Raw genomic sequence first — 18,513 nt, forward strand, 5'->3', positions numbered from 1 at the left:
ATTTGCAGCAACCGTCCATGATTCTAAGTAAGTTGACCAACATTTTGTCCCAATTTTCATAAATACAAATTAACCTTTAAAAACAAAAATGTTTCCTTGGATAAATTGCCTGAATCCAAATTGCTAATGGACTTACACTGATTTTTTTTTTTTTTGTCTGAATTATACCTTTCTGTTTAGTAATATTACTTATTTCCCTAAAATGAATTAATCTTTTCATGAAACTTCATTTGACAGATGTACAGTTCTCCACTCAGTTAAGGTTTTATGGATAACAACAGACTCTAATATAAAATGCTCTTATAAATATGTCCACATTTAGCAAGCTATTTCTTTGCTAACACCAAACTTTTTGGAGTCTTACATTTCTGGTTCAGGTGTCAAGCATATCCAGATAAGTTTTTAACCCAGGACTTTATTTTAAGGTGATAATTATAACTGCAAAACCTCAACAACAAAAAGATAAATAACCCAATTAAAAAATGGGCAAAGGATATGAACAGGCACTTCGCCAAAGAAGATATTCAGGTGGCTAACAGACACATGAAGAAATGCTCATGATCATTAGCCATTAGAGAAATGCTGATCAAAAGTACAATGAGCTATCATCTCCCCCAGCAAGGCTAGCATTAATCCAAAAAATACAAAACAATAAATGCTGGAGAGGTTGTGGAGAGACTGGAACACTTACATGCTGTTGGTGGGAATGTAAAATGGTACAACCACTTTGGAAAGTGATTTGGCACTTCCTTAAAAAGCTAGAAATAGAAGTACCATACCATCCAGCTATCCCGCTCCTTGGAATATATCCTAGAGAAATAAGAGCCATCACACAAATAGATATGTGCACACCCATGTTCATTGCAGCAGTGTTCACAATAGCAAAAAGATGGAAACAACCTAGGTGCCCATCAGTGGATGAATGGATAAACAAATTATGGTATATCCACACAATGGAATACTACACAACGATAAAGAATAACAATGAAGCCATGAAACATAACATGGAGGAAGCAAGAGGTCATTATGTTGAGTGAATTTAGTTAGTCACAGAAGGACAAATATTTTATAAGACCACTATTATAAGAATTCAAGGAAAGGTTTAAACACAGAAGAAAACATTCTTTGATGGTTATGAGGGTGGGGAGGGAGGATGAGGGTTATTTACTAACTAGATAGTAGATAAGAATTAGGTGAAGGGAAGGACAGCACTCACTACAGGGGAAGTCAGCACAACTGGACTAAACCAAAGCTAGAAGTTTCCTGAATACAATCAAACACTTTGAGGGACAGAGTAGCAGGGGTAGGGGTCTGGGGACCATGCTTTCAGGGGACATCTAGGTCAATTGGCGTAATAAAGCTTATTAAGAAAATGTTCTGCATCCTACTTTGGTGAGTGGTGTCTGGGGTCTTAAAAACTTGTAAGCAGCCATCTAAGATGCATCAATTGGTCCCAACCACCTGGAGTAAAGGAGAATGAAGAACACTAAAGACACAAGGAAAGTAGTAGCCCAAGAGACAGAAAGGGCCACATAAACCAGAGACTTCATCAGCCTGAGACCAGAAGAACTAGATGCTGCCCGGCTACCACCAATGACTGCCCTGACAGGAAACACAGCAAGAGACCCAGACGGAGCAGGAGAAAGGTAAGGTGCGGAACTCAAATTGTAGTAGGCAGACCAGACTTAATGGTCTGACTGAGACCAGAGGTACCCCGGAAAGTATGGCCCTTGGATTCTCTGTCAGCCCAGAACTAAAACAATTTCTGAGGCCAACTCTTCAGACGGGGATTGGACTGGACTGTGGGACATAAAGTGATACTCGTGAGGGGCATGCCTCTTAGCTCAAGTAGATACAAACGGACAGCTGTTATCCAGAGGTGAGATGGGAAGGCAGAGAGGGTTAGGAGCTGGTTGAATGGACATGGGGAATCGGGTAGAAAGGAGGAGTGTGCTGCCACAGTATGGGGAGAGCAGTTAGAGTCACATAATATGTATAAATTTTTGTACAGGAAAAAATATAAAGTGATAATTATAGAATAGTTGTATTTATCTAGATAAAATTATTTTTTAAATAATTTGTGAAAATTAAAAGCTATTAGAAAGTTTTCAATAATGAAAATTTAAAGTGAGTGACACAACTAAGGGAAAATGTGGGCTATTTTTCCAGAAATCTGATTGTTTTATAAAATAAAGTTATTTTGAAATATTTCACTGTCTTGAGCTAATAATCACAGAATATTGAGCTGTCCTACAAAATCAGGGCACAATCAAAAATAAAATGGAGAACATTTTAAAATGCTTCCTATCTTAAATGAGAAAACTGATGCATCTGAAATAGAAGGTAATAGCTTTTTGTTCTAGAGAAGTTTTTTAAAAATATATATGTTACATATAAATCTAAGAATGAGTTTTGAGTAAACTGTTCTTAGCAAAACAAGCTAAGTGAGTTAAAGCTTCTAGGAGTACTCAATATTAAAAAGTTTTTGCCCTTCTCTCTTATAGAACTGCAGATTTGAAATTTCCTCTTTTAAAGCGTGTATGATAGCATTATAAGTTCTCAGTGAACAGTGTGGATTAAATCTGCCATATACCAACTATAGCTATGAATTACTAAATCAATTTTCACTAAGAGGAAGGAGTTTGAATACCTATATAAAGCACTTAGCGCAGTGCCTAATATTGTTGTTGACTGTGCAGTTGAGTCAATTCTGACTCATAGCGACCCTATAGGACAGAGTAGGACTGCCCCATTGGGTTTCCAAGGAGCGGCTGGTGGCTTCTAGCTGCTGACCTTTTGGTTAGCAGCCAAGCCCTTAACCACTTCGCCAGCATGGCTTGGAAGCAAGTACTAAATAAATAAGGTAATAATAATGTTGATGACAAAGGCCAGTCAGACTTAGTAACTTAGGAATTGTTATCGCCTTTGTGACGCCAAAATAGAAAAGAGGAGTCCACAAACATGATGCTTTGAGCGTTCTCAAAGGAGGGTACATTTTAATTAAGACATAATGAAAGTCACAAAACTCCTCCTGCTGCCACATTTCAACATCTTTTCTGATTCAGCTTCTCTTCCCCCATCACTGTAACAACGCACATTTCCTGGCAAAAAAAAAAATAGTATTATTACCAGAGGCAGGAAGAGTCAGCAAGCCGGGACTGAATTACCCAATAAGCAAAATACGCATGGGCCCAATTGTGCCTTCCCACCATCTGCAGTGCAGAATTTCACCTGTCCCCCACTGTAGCAAAAAACATGGTGAAACCCATGTGAAATTGCTTATCACAGATTAGCAAGTAAATACAATTAAGCCCCTGTGTACCTTGCTCCATGCAAACTGGTGCATACCTTTCTTACTGGATAATCCATCCCTGCAGCAATAATGCAATCTTTGTCTCTATTTGGAAAAGTTTGTCCTTGGAGATTTCCTCTAAATATTTGTCTTTCAAGTTCTTAGCATTTTGTAATGGCTCGTGCCTGCCCATGAGCACTAATTTCCAAAGAATCAGGACTTTAGTCACCATCTTGGCATCGCCTCATGATACTTGGCTTTAATACATCAAAACCAGAACGTCATAGATTCTGCACATTTACTAACAGAAAGATGATGACCAAATTTCCTGGGTCCAAAGGGACTGGAGGTTGTCACCTGTTAATTGCAAAAATGACAGAAGACTATGTTGTTGCCTAATCCTAACAAAGGAGAAGCAATATTAAACTGAGAGATAGCCAGGCTACTTAAATGATAATCCAGAATAACTCTCGACTCCGACTGGTTATCCCGTCCTCCTTTTAAGCTTCTTCACTCAGAGCACTTTTCCTGTTAAAAGCCAATCTCCTTTAAAACATAATAATCTTTACCTACTTTAAACCTATAAGATCCTTTAGGAGCCCCCCAGTTAACATTTTTGAAGTTAACACTTGGATGACAACAGATTTTCAGAATCTTTCCAAACTTAACATATTCTCCCCACCCAACTCTGGAGCCTTCTGTAGGATTCAGGTCAGTCCCCTCCAACCTAGGGGAAGATGTAGGTCTCTGGTGAGCCATCTCCCACCTGTCTCTAGTGTATTCAGTTTAGGTCTATAATGTAATGACACTTGAACGATAGAATCTACAATAAGACCTCAAAGATACTACATTTTAATGTGAAACCGCCCCAACAGCAACACTAACCTTAATATATTATGGCCCTTATCCCATCCTGAGACACACTCAAGTGCTTTTTGTTGGAAATTCAGCCTCCTAGCAACTTTTCCTTTTTTCCAACTCATTTCTCAAATAAATGAAACTCCCCATGTCAAATGACGTATTTATCTGGAATATATTTACATGCCACTGTGTGGTCTGGAGGGGTCCCTGGATGGCTTTTGCGCTCAATTACTAACTATAAACCCACCCAGTGGCACCATGGAAAAAAGGCCTGGCAATCTGCTCCCATAAAGATTATAGTCAAGAAAACCCTATGGAGCAATTCTGCTCTGTAACACATGGAGTCATCATGAGTCGGAATCAACTCAGCAACAATTTGGTTTTTTGGTTTTTGTGTGATCTTGTTCATGTGACCCCTTCAGATGTAATTCTCAAATGTATCTGATTATTTTCATCTCATTTTATGGATAAGAGGTCAACAGCTTAGTGAGTTAAATCCCTTGCTGAAGTTTGAACCTAATTTAAAATCCAATGCTACACCATTACTTCCTTTGCCAAAATATAAAAAAACAAGATACCTTTGTGCAAAGAAGAATTGAGAAATTTTCTTTTAATTTTTCACAATTTTTAATTCAAGAACTATTTATTGAGAAATATTTACTGAGCACTTACTATGTATGAAACACTGTTCTAGCTATAGTGAATAAAACAGAATGTCCAAGAATGTCACAGAGCTTATGTCTGAATAGGAGGGGATAGAAAATAAACAATAGTCAATATGGAGTATGTAAGCTAGCTCTAAGTGCTAGTAGCTCCACACTGCTCAATATAGTAATAAATTTCCTGCCCTCATTTTCCTTGTCTCAGCAATCTGTGACCTTTAACATCTTCTGCATAGCTGATCACGCCCTCCTGGAAGCACTTTCTTCACTTGGCTTGTGCAACAGCAGCTACCTCAATGACTGTTCTTCTCCATCTCCTTTGCTAGTTCCTCCTTGCATCCCTGACCTCTAAGCATGGGAGTATCCCAGGGCTCAGTCCTCATATCTCTCCTCTGCCTGTACTCACTTTCTAGGTGGTGTTATATATTCTCATGGTTTTAAATACAATCTATGCACCACTGATTACCAAATATATATCTCTATCTGAGGCTCTCCCCTGAATATCAGAATGCCAGACCTTGATTATCTAATAGGCATCTCAGACTTACTATGTCCAAAAACAGACTCTAATTTTACCCTAGCTTCTAGTCGATCAGGCCAAAAGCTTTAGAGTTACCCTTGACCCCTCTTTTTCTCTCATCTCCACATCCATTCCATCAACAAATCCTGTCTGCTCTACCTTCAAAATAGACCCTGTATCTGACCACTTCCCTCCTTTTCCACTGCTACCACCCTGCCCTAGCCACCATCATCTCTCATCTGGATTATTGGAATAGTCTTCTAACTGGAGTTCCTGTGTATGGGTTGAATTGTGTTCCCCCAAAAAGATATGTTGAAGTCCTAACTCCTAGTACCTATGAATGTGACCTTATTTGGAAATAGAGTCTTTGAAGATGTAATTAGTTAACCCGAGGTCATACCAGAGTTTGGTGGGCCCCAATCCAATATAACTGGCATCCTTATAAGAAGGAGCAAGACAGACACAGAGGAAAGATGGCCGTGTGAAGACTGAGGCAGAGATTGGAGTTATGCTGCCACAGCCAAGGGACCCCTGGGGCTACCAGAAGTTGGAAGAGACATGGAAAGATCTTCCCCCAGAGAGAGCATGGCCTTGCTGACATCCTGAATTCAGACTTCTGGCCTCTAGAACTGTAAAAAATGAAATTTCTGTTGTTTTAAGCCACCTAGTTAGTGATACTTTTTCACAGCAACCCTAGGAGACGAATGAACTTTGGTTTTTCATTTGCCTCCTCTACTCAACAACCAGATCGATTATTTTAAAGAGTAAATTAGCGCACGTCTCTCCTTTTTTTTTTTTTTTTTCAATTTGAAAGCAGTTGCGGGTTTATTAAGTGACCAGATTACAAAAATAATCATGGTAGATAGCTTAGTTCATCCTTCTAATAAGTCTGTTGATCTGGCCTTCCCTGTTACCAGAATCTCCACCTTCTCCAAAATGGGTGGTCTTCTTCTTCATTCCACCTCTTGGAGAAGATAATTTGAAGGGCCACAGGAAGTTGTTTGCTCCTTTGAAGTGTTTCCCAACAGTATAGATCTCATGAATCAGATCCTCCATGCAGATGATGCCGTATTTACCAAGAGATCGTGCAATCAAAGCATTATCTGTCAGGGAAATTTGCTTCTTATTGATTTTGCCATAACCACGCTTATAGATCAGTTCATTCACCGACTTCAGGTTTGGGTACCCCCATGCAATATAGGGTTCCACAATTCTCAGCATGTTAATTGAAGCCTTGTTGAGCTTAACAAAGGTGCCATTGAAGATCTGGCGAAGGCGAAGAAGCTGCAACACCTTTCGAACCTTTGGGCTCACACCATTGATACCTCTGATCCTGATAACAAATGCCAACTTGGGTTCTGCAGGTACTTAGAATTTGCCAGCTTTTCTTGCCATCCTAGCCATTCAAATCTCCGTTCTGTACATATGCCTGTATTCCTTGTGATAGTGCTTAACTTTTTCATAGGTAAGCTTCCTCCTTGCCTTTCAAAGCATCTTTTGGGCAAACTTCTTTCTCAGGCGCTTGATCTTTAGTTCTGCGAAATTCCTTCGCTTTTTCTTAAGGGTTTCTGGCACAGCAGGAACCTTCTTTTTCTTCTCTTAGACACCGTCCTTGGTTCCAGCCTGAAAAAGAGCGTCTCTCCTTCTCTTAAACCCTCCAGTTGATTCCAGTCTCACACTGAGTAAAACCTACAAAACTCTTAACAGCTGTCAAGACCTGGATGGTTTATACTGGCTACTTCTCTGACCTCATCTTTTACCCACACTCAATTGCTCACTTCACTCCTAATTGTTCTGCAAGCACACACCCACTTCAGGGCCTTTGAACTTGCTGTTCCTTCTTCCTGGAACCCTCCTACCAATTGTCTCATGGCTCATTTCCTGGCATCTTTTAGGTCTCTTATTAGTGAGACCTTCCCTGAGTACCCTGTAACACTTCCTTCCCCTTACCTAGCTTTATTTTTCCCCACAGAACTTATCACTAATTGATATATAATGTCTATATATTTACTTTTTGCTGCCTTCTTTTTCTCTTCTCACTAGGATGTGAGTTCCAGGCCAACATGGAGTTGCCTGTTTTGTTCACTGCTGTATCCCTAGAACTTGAACAATGCTTAGCATATTGAAAGTGCTCAATATTGACTGAATGAATGAATGTCAGGACTCTGTTCATTGCATGTGATAGAAAACCCAGCTCAAATTATCTAAAAGAAGAAAAAGGAATTTATTAATTTGTGGAACCGGGAAGTCCAGGAATATACTGGCTTCAGGCATGTCTTGAGTCAGAGGCTCAATTGAAGTTATCACGACCACAGCTCTTTTGATGTCTGCTTTTCCTGCCCCAGTGCTGGCTTTATTCTCAAGCATATTTTCATTTCATGAAAGGAAGGTGGTGACCAGCAGTGACAGGCTAATGTCCTTATAGCTGCAAGCAGAAAAAAAAGCTTCTCATTCCTGTCAATATAAAGGAAAGTCCTAGGCCTGACTCCCATTGGCCTAGATTAGTCACTGTTCCCCCTCCCCCAAACCAGTCACTGTGAAACTAGGGTGCTGTTAGTAGAACAAGGGTTGATGGATGATGGGTCGGCAGAATAATGATTGTCCATTATGTCATCCATCGCCTACACTAGGTATTCTTCGAAAGGAGCCACACAGCAAAACGGCAGTGACAGCAAGATTGTGTGAGCAGCCCAACCTAACTGCTGGCATGGGAATCCACAGGAAAATTGCAGATTGGCTTTGCTCAAATGGGTCAGCCAAGGTGTGTTTGCAGTTTTGGCAGTACAGTCTAGGGATGCGATAGGATCCTCACAAGGTGCTTCACACTATGTGAAATTTTAGAATGTGAGGACAAAAATGGAATATCCAGGTTGTTGCTAGTAAGTTATTACCACTTTGAGGATTATATAATTTCAAGCTTTAGGTTAGTTTTTGCCTCTGAAAAAAGCAAATAATAATACCTACCTCAGAGGGTTCTTGTGAAGATTATAGGAGGTATCATAAGAAAGGAGCCCTGGTGGTGCGGTGGTTAGGAGTTTGGCTGCTAACCAAAAGGTCAGCAGTTCGAATCCACTAGGCACTCCTGGGAAGTCCAATGGGGCAATTCTGCTCTGTCCTATAGGGTCTCTGTGAGTTGGAATTGACTCGATGGCAATGGGTTTGGGTTTTTTTCATCATACGAAAATAGATATTATAGTGCCTGGCAGAGAGCGGTCACCTAATAAAAGTTAGTTTCCTTTCCTTGGACTTAAGTACTCAGCTGTTTTTATATAATGTCAGTCATGTGTTTATGATATGCTAAAAAGCTAATAGTTATAGAGCACTTACTAAGTGCTAGTCCCTTGTCTAAGTCGCCATGAAGTGAAATCAGCAGCAACTAACAACAACAGCAATTCACTTAAGCCTCCCAATAACCCATTGAGGCAGTTAATATTATTGACATTTTTTAAAAAAATTATTTTATTTTGTTGAGAATGTACATAACAGAACATACACCAGTTCAACAATTCCTACATGTACAATTCACTGACGATTACATTCTTCAAGTTGTGGAACAATTCTCACCCTCCTTTTCCAAATTGTTCCTCCCCCATTAACATACACTCACTGCCTTTGAAGTTTCCTATCTACTCTTTCCAGTTGCTCTTGTCACTTTGATCCTATATAGATAATTCTTTAATTTAGCACAATGCTCAAGGCAGACATACTTTACTAATTAAGCTAAACTATTGTTTGGTTTAAAGAAGACTTCAGGGGATAGTTTCGGTTTAAAGGATTATCTCAGGTCAATAGTTTCAGGAGTTCATCCAGCCTCAATGGCTCCAGAAAGTCTGGATTCCATGAGCATCTGAAATTCTCTTTTGCGATATTATTCTCATTTTACAGATGAAGAACAGAAAGGCTAAGTAACTTGCCCAAGGTCTCACAGCTGGTTAATGGTAGAATTAGGTATTGAAGACAGGCATTCTGGCTCCAAGGATGATGCTCGAAACCACTGCCACATACAACCTCTTCCTGAGACCATCTATTTTATCTACTTGACCTGGCTAGTACAATGCTTCAGACTTTTGAAAAGCACAAGGGTGGGGATGGAACAATTCATACAAGCACAGCCAATTGGCTGGTTATTATTGAATTGCATTGATGCTCCATGGGGGAATGGTGAAAAGCTGAGGGCTGTTAACAATTGAAAACTAGCATAAATGTCAGAGGGCCTCTTTGCTAGCTTACAAAGATGCCTTTATTCCTGCAGTGGGAAAGTGGAAAAAGCTGAAGACCAAACTCCAGATTTAATCATTAGAGTTACAGAGCTTCAAAGATGATTGAATGCTCATCTGAGGCAGGTCAGGTATGCCATGGGCAGGACCCTGGTAGGTAAAACCTGATACAAAGGGTAGGGCAGTCTAGGTGGATGCCCCTCACTATTTTGGCTCCCTAGACTCCTCTGAACTCTCAGACCTGCAGAGATGGCCAATCCCCTCCCGGTCAAGAGCTAGCACACCTCAGGGTGAAAAGACTGTAGACACCTCAACCTCACAAGACAACACGGGCCTCTGTCAGAATCTGCCCCCATTCCCTCTCCTGGCTGCTAGGTCAACAACTAGGTTAAGCTGCAGCATAATCCAGTTGGGGATGTACTGGGTCTGCTAAGGGAGGAAAGAGACTATACCCCCAAAGATGCATACAGACTAATACAGATGGGTAGCCAATGAGGGTACTGCTTAATATATATAATCAAAAGAAAGCAAGAATAGAGAACAGGAGGCTGAGAGTAGTTGCCTCAATAAAAAGTCATGATCCATGACAGCAAGAGTTCCATTCGAACTATAAGGTATGGCTGCTGCATAGGCACTTTGAATTCTTTGTGGCCAGGGACAAGCAGGCAGGAAGAGAAGTCAACATCTTGGCAAGGATAACTGACCCTCATTAGCAAGAGGAGTTAGGGCTACTGTTACACAACGGGAGCAAGGAGGAATATGTATGGAACTCAGGTGATCCACTTGGGTGCCTCATGGTACTCCCTCACCCAACTTTGACTATATATGGAAAAGTGCAGCAACCCCAGCCTGTGAAAAGTATGATTACCAGTGGCTCAGACCCCTGAGGAATGAGAGTTGTGTCACACCATTAGGTAGATCCAAGTGGTTCTCCCCAAATATGAATGGAGAAGTGGAGCTGCAAGGTGTAAGGAGTGGACCATGGCAGTCATGAGGATACACTACTTGAATCTCCCTTCTAGAAAGAACTTGCCATTCAGCTGTTAGGAGAGCAGTTAGCCGACAGCCTTCAGCTGCAGCATCTTCAAACTCCACCTCAGCTTTGAAGCTGAAACCACGCTCTTCATGACAGCCCCCAGACAAATCACTGAACATGGTGGAAGTACTAGGGCCTAACTATTTCTGCCCAGTGTGAGTCTCCTCAAACTGGCAGTTTTGTCTCCAGAGCTTCCTGTGGAGTATGCCAAAACTTTGTCAGATCTGCATTGTGTTCTGAGGCACTCCTTGTTCAATCCTACTTTCTCTTCCACTTTTCTTTCACAGGTATCAGATCAACATCATGATCTGAAGGCTTTCCCTGCCTAATTATGCTTCCTCCCCCTTTTTTCTTTCACAGACATTTCACCCGAATCAACTGCTTGCACCCTTCATTCCATCTCAGTGTCTGCTTCCTGGAGTACTCAGTTCACACTGGTAGTTACAAGAGAGGACTTCCTTCCTCCCTGCATGACCATGGGTGTAACTTAAACTCTCTAAGCTTCAGTTTTCTTGGCTATAAAATGAGGACAATGTTACCTCCTTCATTTGGCTGTTGGGAGGTGGGGAGCTTAAACATGTAAAATATTTAAAATTTTTATGAGGATTAAATGCGAGAATGCTCGTAAAGGGCTGAGCAAACCACCTTGCCATAATAAGTGTTTAATAAATGTTAGCTGTTATTCTTATGGAAGAAATAAGGCCAACTGTGGATGGGAATTCTTTGGCTTTCTTCCAGCCTGATGGATATATTTATTTGCCTAGCATCAGAGAGATGTTATTATTTTTTTCCATGACCGTTAACATCTTCATCTGCAGTGAGAAAAGAAGTATTGATCATGCCAAACCAGGAAGAGTAAAAATTGATCCCAAGTACAAGTAATTATAGTGGTTTCTAGCAATATAATTCTCTTTATCAATAATGATAATCAAACTTTGAGATGGAAATTGAATTGTGATTATGTATCCGAATGTATATCTGCATGTTAAAACAAGAAGAACAGTACACTTCTTCCATATCTAAAAAGTCTGTTACAGGGATAGGTAATTTATCCTTCCACAGTGAATTTCCATGTAGCATTCACAAGTCCACTACCATCATACATTTTAGTTTTCGGTAACGTGCTTTCCTGTTTAAATCAGAACTTTTCATTTGATCTTATTTTCATTTGTAAACATGCACACATCTATTTGGGCTAAACTGTTCACCAAGGTAGAAAGAGGAATACTGTTATGAACTTCATCCAAAAAGTTAGAAGAGTCTGAATCAACAACAGCAATAAAATTTACCATTCCAAAAAAACCAAAAGACCCACTGCCGTCAAAATTGATTCTGACTCATAGCCACCCTGTAGGACAGGGTAGAACTGCCCCATAGGGTTTTCAAGGAGCACCTGGTGGATTTGAACTGACGACCGTTTGGTTAGCAGCCATAGATAGCTCTTAACCACTATGCCACCAGGGTTTCCTTTACTAGTCCAGTACCTATAAATTGCCTATGATGAGGTTTGTGCTCATTTTAAGTCACACTGAACTAAATTTATGGTATAAGACCTTATCAAAATACCTGTTACTTCCTCTGTTGAGTCCTTCAGCTTGTGGAATTTTAAAAGATACATCACCTGGAGGATTTACTTAATTACATCCTGCATTTAATTTTTATGGAGAAACCAATCACAACAGTGCACTAAGCCATGAGCTAGAAATAACCATCCTTTTGTAGAGAAGCTGACATCCTTTTGTGTTTAATTTGGTAATTTTCTGACAGCCATGCATTTTCTGCATCTGTTGCTTTTTAAATTAATTTTGAAGAAATTTCTTTACTATAGGTGAACAGTTTGAAGATGAAAAATTCTCACCCCATGGAAGTACCCAAAGTGCTGTATTTAACCTTTTCACCAAGGACCTCCCTCCCCGCTCAATTCAGAATAAAGAATTTATGAGTTTGAATGTGCATACTTTTTCTAAAAAAAAAAAAAAACATTCTTACCCCCTGCTTGTCTAGTAATTAGAACAAAAATTTTTGCCTTTGCCATTTCTTAGAATATCATGTTGAATTTCTGTTTTAATCATTGTTCTAACAACCTCCCTGATGATCAGTTTGGGATAAAATCATAAAGACACACCTGGTTCAAAATAACAATTAAACACGTTGCCCCCTACCCTTCTACTTTAAAATAGACATTAAACCTTAAAATTATATAGTCTAGATATTCCATAGCTAGTCATTAGTTGCTGTTTCACAAAATTAAAGCCACCAGCATGTCATGTAACATTTCTTTCTTTTCCACTGCTCCTCACTGCAACCATTTAGAAGCTCTTCCGATCCCTATATTTGCTTCCAGCATTGCACACATTTTCTTCTCATGCTTAAAAATAAATGTCAGGTTCCTGATCTTTGGTTAAAAATTCATTGCCAAAGATGGTTTCACAGCAGGAATCTTCCTAGGGAAAGAGTTGGCCCACATTCCTGCTAAGAGCGTAACCTGGGAATGATGGAAAAATAATTATAATCAATGTCAGAGAGCATATGGGTTTCTACTGAGGAGCCTGCCAAACAGGACTTGCACTAATCCTTTCCATCCTCTATCAGTCCATTGACTCTAGCAGACAAATCCCTCATATTTGGATAAACGAAAGTCCAATTCTCACACATATTTCTCCCATGTCTAAGAAATTTGAGTGAAACCAGTAAATGCCTTGCATTTCTTAATGTTAGTTTCCACAAAATTACAGTTATTGTGTTTTTCTGTCTAAAAATGTGGAAATGCCTTATTTCTATGGCATCCTTTAATCTGGGTGACCCATTAAGGTCAGTCCACAAATAATGAAAGAAATGAGGCCATTTTAATATGTACATTAAAAAAAAAATCACACTTTTTAAAAGCATTGCCCTTTATGCTGATGTGTGTGTCAGCTGGATACACCCCAACAGTATGTGTTGTTTCTAAAAAAAGGAATAATGCTGAGCTAATTAAACGGAAGCAGAAACACCTGGTGCAAATCATGATGGACTAATGTCCTAGGTGATTTAATTAAGATCTTTATTGTTAGGAAGTGGCTTTCCAAGTATTTTTCCACTGAGCTTATATATCACTTTACTATCCATTCTGCTTCTCTTGGACTATGTGCCAGGAGGTATGTAGTTCTTTTAGGAGAGAATTTTCTGTCTGTGGAATCTCAGAAACCAGGAAAAGCAGAGGCAGATTTGAACTTCCCTTACAAGTCTCTGTGTTTTAAATATTTGAAGGCTTAGAGCAATTTGCCTCTTTTCTACACTGTGGAAAGATAAAATTCAGTATCTCCTAAACCAACGTTCTGTTATTTTCTAAGCATAAATTAATAAGCACAAATATGTTGTATGCTTTCTTGTTACATAATACAGAGAGTAGACAAAGGGTAGGAATTCTAATTAAATATTGGTAGTTCTTATTTCCAATGCTTAGAATACTTTAAGCTAAGAGAAAAATGAATTAGAAATGCAGTTGCAATTTACCAGGGCTTCTAACTGGTTTGTTCTAGTTCAAACTCCTGCTGAGAATTTGCATTTCCAACAAGTTCCCTGCTGATGATTTTACATTTCTAACAAGTTCCCAGGGAGTTATACTTAAGAATCACCTGAGGATCTTGTTAAAATATAGATTCTGATTCAGTTTATCTGGGGTGGAAATACAAATTCTCAGCAGGGAACTTGTTAGAAATGCAAATTCTCAGCAGGGGTTCAAACTTGAAGGAACCAGTTTGAAGCCCTGCTATTTACTACTATGGAGTTCCATTCACGGATCTTGCACTTAATTAAAAGATATAATAAATTGGGCAGCTGCCTCTCTGTCCTAAAGCCCCTCTGCTCCTATTGAAACACTTAATATAGCTGTCTGAGCTTTCAAGTGATATTCTAAAACAATAATTTTTAGAGAGAGCTGTAGGTTGATATTGTGATTCTGATGGCTCCAAGCTACGCAACCTAGCTTCAGCACCCCCATGGCTAAAGTTACAAAGATGGAATGATTCTTTTCTCCAAGTTGCATTATCAGCTTCTTATTTCTCACCCTGCATATATCTGTAAAACCTTATGAAAACTCCAAGATGACCAATATCCCTAAAATAAACCAGGGTGTAATTCTGTGTTTGTAGAGTAAAATGAGTTTGAGACGGACATTCTCACACAGCAACTGTACAGAGCAGCATAAAAACTAGAGCTCAAAAACTTTTGACTCAAAAAACCTCTAGCTGTATTTTCTCTGTAACTGGTTTGAAAGAACCTAGAAATCAAATTTGCCAGATACCAGTCTCATGTATTTTGTGAGAATAACTGTGTACGTATCTAAATGCTCCATAATTTGATTTATGAGGTGGTCAAATAAGGTTATACTACAGGCATTTTCTTCTTCCCGAGCAGGATATGCTATGCTTATTAATAATAAAAACACTTCACCCACTCATTCACTGTAAAGGCAGGCTCCAACGCCCAAGTGAATTGTGTTTCCAAGTTTATTAGTGAGTTGGTTGTTTAGAAATCAGAATGAATTTTTCCTTAGACACAGTGATATAAATGGTAGCTAAATTCCAAGCATAAACCCCAAATCTGATTGACCTCTAAATCATAAGAGCAAGACCAGCCTGAGTTCCAGCTGCTGGGAGTGAACACCTGTGCTGGGTGTTCTCCATTTTCTACACCTGCTCTGAGCTCGAAAAGGCTGGCCTTCTCCAAACTGATTCATTCACCTGGGCTCCCATGCTGGCTGGCTTTCAGTTGGCTTCAGTGTCAGAGAGGCATGAACCGGAGATCAAACAGTGGGAAGATAAAGAGGATGGGGTATTTCTTCGGCTGCTCCTGCCCTGCTAAACTGCCACCAATCTGGTGGCAACTGTGATCCTTTGAGACTGCGGCTCAGGCAGCCCCTCCATAGCTCCAGCTCTTACTGGGCTCTGGGAACACTGTTCCCCCCCACCTTGGCCCCCAAGCTTGGGGGTACAACAACTTCCTGCTCTTGCTAATCTCTGGGCATCTCAACATCCTGTGTTGATTCTCCTAACCCTGCCTACACTCTCAGTAAATAAGCTTATCATTAAAATGTCTTCATTTGTACCATCTGAGTGGAATTCCATCTGTCAAGAGAGTGAAGGAAGAAGAGGAAAAAGAGTTTTTTGGCCCTTTCCTGGGTGCAGAATTTGCTGGCATAATTTCAGGCAGGATCATTTATGTATCAACAGATACTTATTGTGCTCCTCTTATGTGCCATTCATTGTGAATAAAACAGATCTGCTCTCATAGAATTTACTTTCCTAGTTGGGGAGACAATCAGTAAACACACAAACATACAAACAAAATAGTTACATGTGAAAAATATTGTGCAGGAAATAAATGGTGCACCGATAGAGAATCATTCGGGGGGAGGTGCAATTTTGGATAGGGCTAGGGAAGGCCTCACTGAGGGGATGACATTTATTTAATTGAGACTTCAAGGTTGAGAAGGAACCAGCCATGCAGAGTTGGCAAAGGGCAGGGGAAATGTGTTCCAGGCAGGAGGAGCTGAAAGTGTAAAAGCTTGGAGGTGGGAACAGAGCTTGGTGGGAAAACCAGGACCTATGGCAGCTGTTTGATTTTAGAGGAAATTAAAGACAGATACTTGCAAGCCACATGGGGAGCCGAAGGAAGACAAGTGTGACCAGAGTAAGAACTAGGTGAAAAGTGGTACAAGATGAGACTAGAGAGAGAGAACAGAGAATGCAGGGCAGGGCCCTTGTAGGCCAGGGTGAAGATTATGGATTCTATTCTAAGGATAATAGGAAGACATGAAGGGTTGTAAGCAGCAGAGTGATTTAATCTGATTTATCTATTTAAAAGATCACTCTAGCTGATCTATGGAGAAGGACTTCAGGGAGAAGCAAGTGGAATGAGGAAGAACAGTCAGAAGGCTATTAAAATAACCCAGGCAGAAGATGATTATGTTTTGTTCTGAAGTGGCGGGAGTGGAGATGAGAAAGTAGACCTCTTTGAATTTTATGTTGGAGCAGAGCTGGCTGCACTAAATAAGGATTGGGTATGAGAGGATGCAAGGGAAAGGGAAGAGTCAAGAATGATTACCAGGTTTGTAGCTTGAGGCACTGGTTGGATGGTGGAGTTTTTTACCAAAAGGAAGACTAGGAGAACAGGAATGGTAAGATTGTTAAACTAGAGATGCCTATGAGGCGTCCAAGGGAAGATGTCAAGCAGGCAGATGAATCTGAATCTGGAGCTCAGAGGACAGGTTTGAGCTGGGAGTCATTTTACCTATCTGTTAGTGGTCAAGCTAGCTTCTCAGGCCAACCTAGCTTAGGCCAAAGGGAACATCCACTAGGCGTGGATGTACTCACTAAACCTCTACCTGGGGTTTAGATTGAAGTCTCAGTAAAAAATCATTCCTATATTTTGCTTTGTCATTAGTGCTTTTTTTTTTTTAAGTCCTCAGGAGAAAGGATGGCTAGAAAGCAAAATTTGAGAATTCCTAGATCCCTGGCCAAACACCATCATAAACTTGCCTCTACAGTTCCAATTTCAACATGACTTAATAGTGTATTTAAAGAACAGCCGTGGAGTCCAGTTTGGCTGATGTACAGTAGTGTCCTTATAGGGAAGCATGTACCCATAGTAAGAGATAAGGTTCCCAAGGTTTGTCATTCTGGTTGCAACAGCAGCAACAAGAGCAGCAAGAGCTCTGGAGGTAGGAAGGAGGACTGGGGAGGAGAGGGGAGAAACCAGAGGCTGTGGTGGCTGTTAATCTTTGGAAGATAATTAAAGACAGATATTTGCAAGCTGCACGGAGAATACACCCTGTAAATTCAATGCAGTTATAAGTGTACAGTTTGTAAGTGAACAGTTTGTTCATTTGAGCACCAGCAATACACATGAAAGATGTATCAGACTCTGGGGCTAGAGTGCATTATGCATCTGTTTTTTTTTCCTTGTGTCCAGTGCGCACTGCCTGGGGCTCCATATACTTGAATGAGTAAGCAAATGAAATCCTAAAAGAAGAGTCACTACACTAATTTTATATGGGTTCTAAAATTGCTAGATGGACATATCCTTTGGGTAAATATTTTATTTTACATCAAAACCGTATTCATATTGTGGTCAAGGTTACATGATGACAAGTCTGAAAGAAAGAATAATCCCAGGCCAAAGACCTAGTTAGGAAGTCTCAACTCTTGGGGTTGGTGTTAAGGATTATTCACTAACCATGGATGGGGTATTATACAACTATATATATCCCATGAGGATCCATTGTATAATAGACTTTGGATTAGATTCTTGAGGTGATTAAGTATTACCTATAAACTGGGGACTCTATGGAAGTGAGGAAAGGTGATAATGTAATAAAGAATACAGAAGAAAAGCAAGGATTCCGGTGAAACCTAGAAAACAAGGAGACTTGGGGAATGAAAATTTGTTTAAGGGAGTGTAGTATATCTGGTGCTCACAAATTCCAGACATTTGGAAGGGAAGCTCCCCAGTGGTGTGGACCCTTTGGTAGCCTATATAAAATATCCCTCAAGACTTTTCATTTGTCTTTGCTCTAATTCTGTGCTCACCAAGAGGCCAATTAAATTTTAATTACTAATTCTGCTTACTTTATATGCTGAAGAGGGTACCTTGGATAAGAAACACAGAAGATTCCAGGCAAGTCCCCAAGCTTCCTCCATTCCAACCAGATTGCTGCCGTGAGCTCTTCCTGCCACCTCTGCGCATAGAAGTCAGACAGGAACAGCCCTCACTTGTCAAAAGTCCAGGATGGGACTTAAGAAAACAGCCTAGCTGAAAGTAAGGGTGCACAAAGCAGGCACCAGTTGGGGACAGCATTCAATAAGGTAGAAAGAACTGTTTAATGTTTTAAACGTTGCCAGGCTGAGTAACATGAAACTGAACTTGTTATTTAGCTCAACTAT

General features: G+C 40.1%; 1 pseudogene; it reads right to left on the reverse strand.

Annotated features, from left to right (window-relative positions):
* Positions 1 to 6,202: 6,202 nt before the first annotated feature.
* On the reverse strand, positions 6,203 to 10,707 carry LOC101348604 (60S ribosomal protein L7 pseudogene; annotated as a pseudogene).
* Between the last annotated feature and the right edge of the window lie 7,806 nt (positions 10,708 to 18,513).

This window comes from Trichechus manatus, unplaced genomic scaffold, assembly GCF_000243295.1.
Source record: "Trichechus manatus latirostris isolate Lorelei unplaced genomic scaffold, TriManLat1.0 scaffold00054, whole genome shotgun sequence".
NCBI classification, from domain to species: Eukaryota; Metazoa; Chordata; class Mammalia; order Sirenia; family Trichechidae; genus Trichechus; species Trichechus manatus.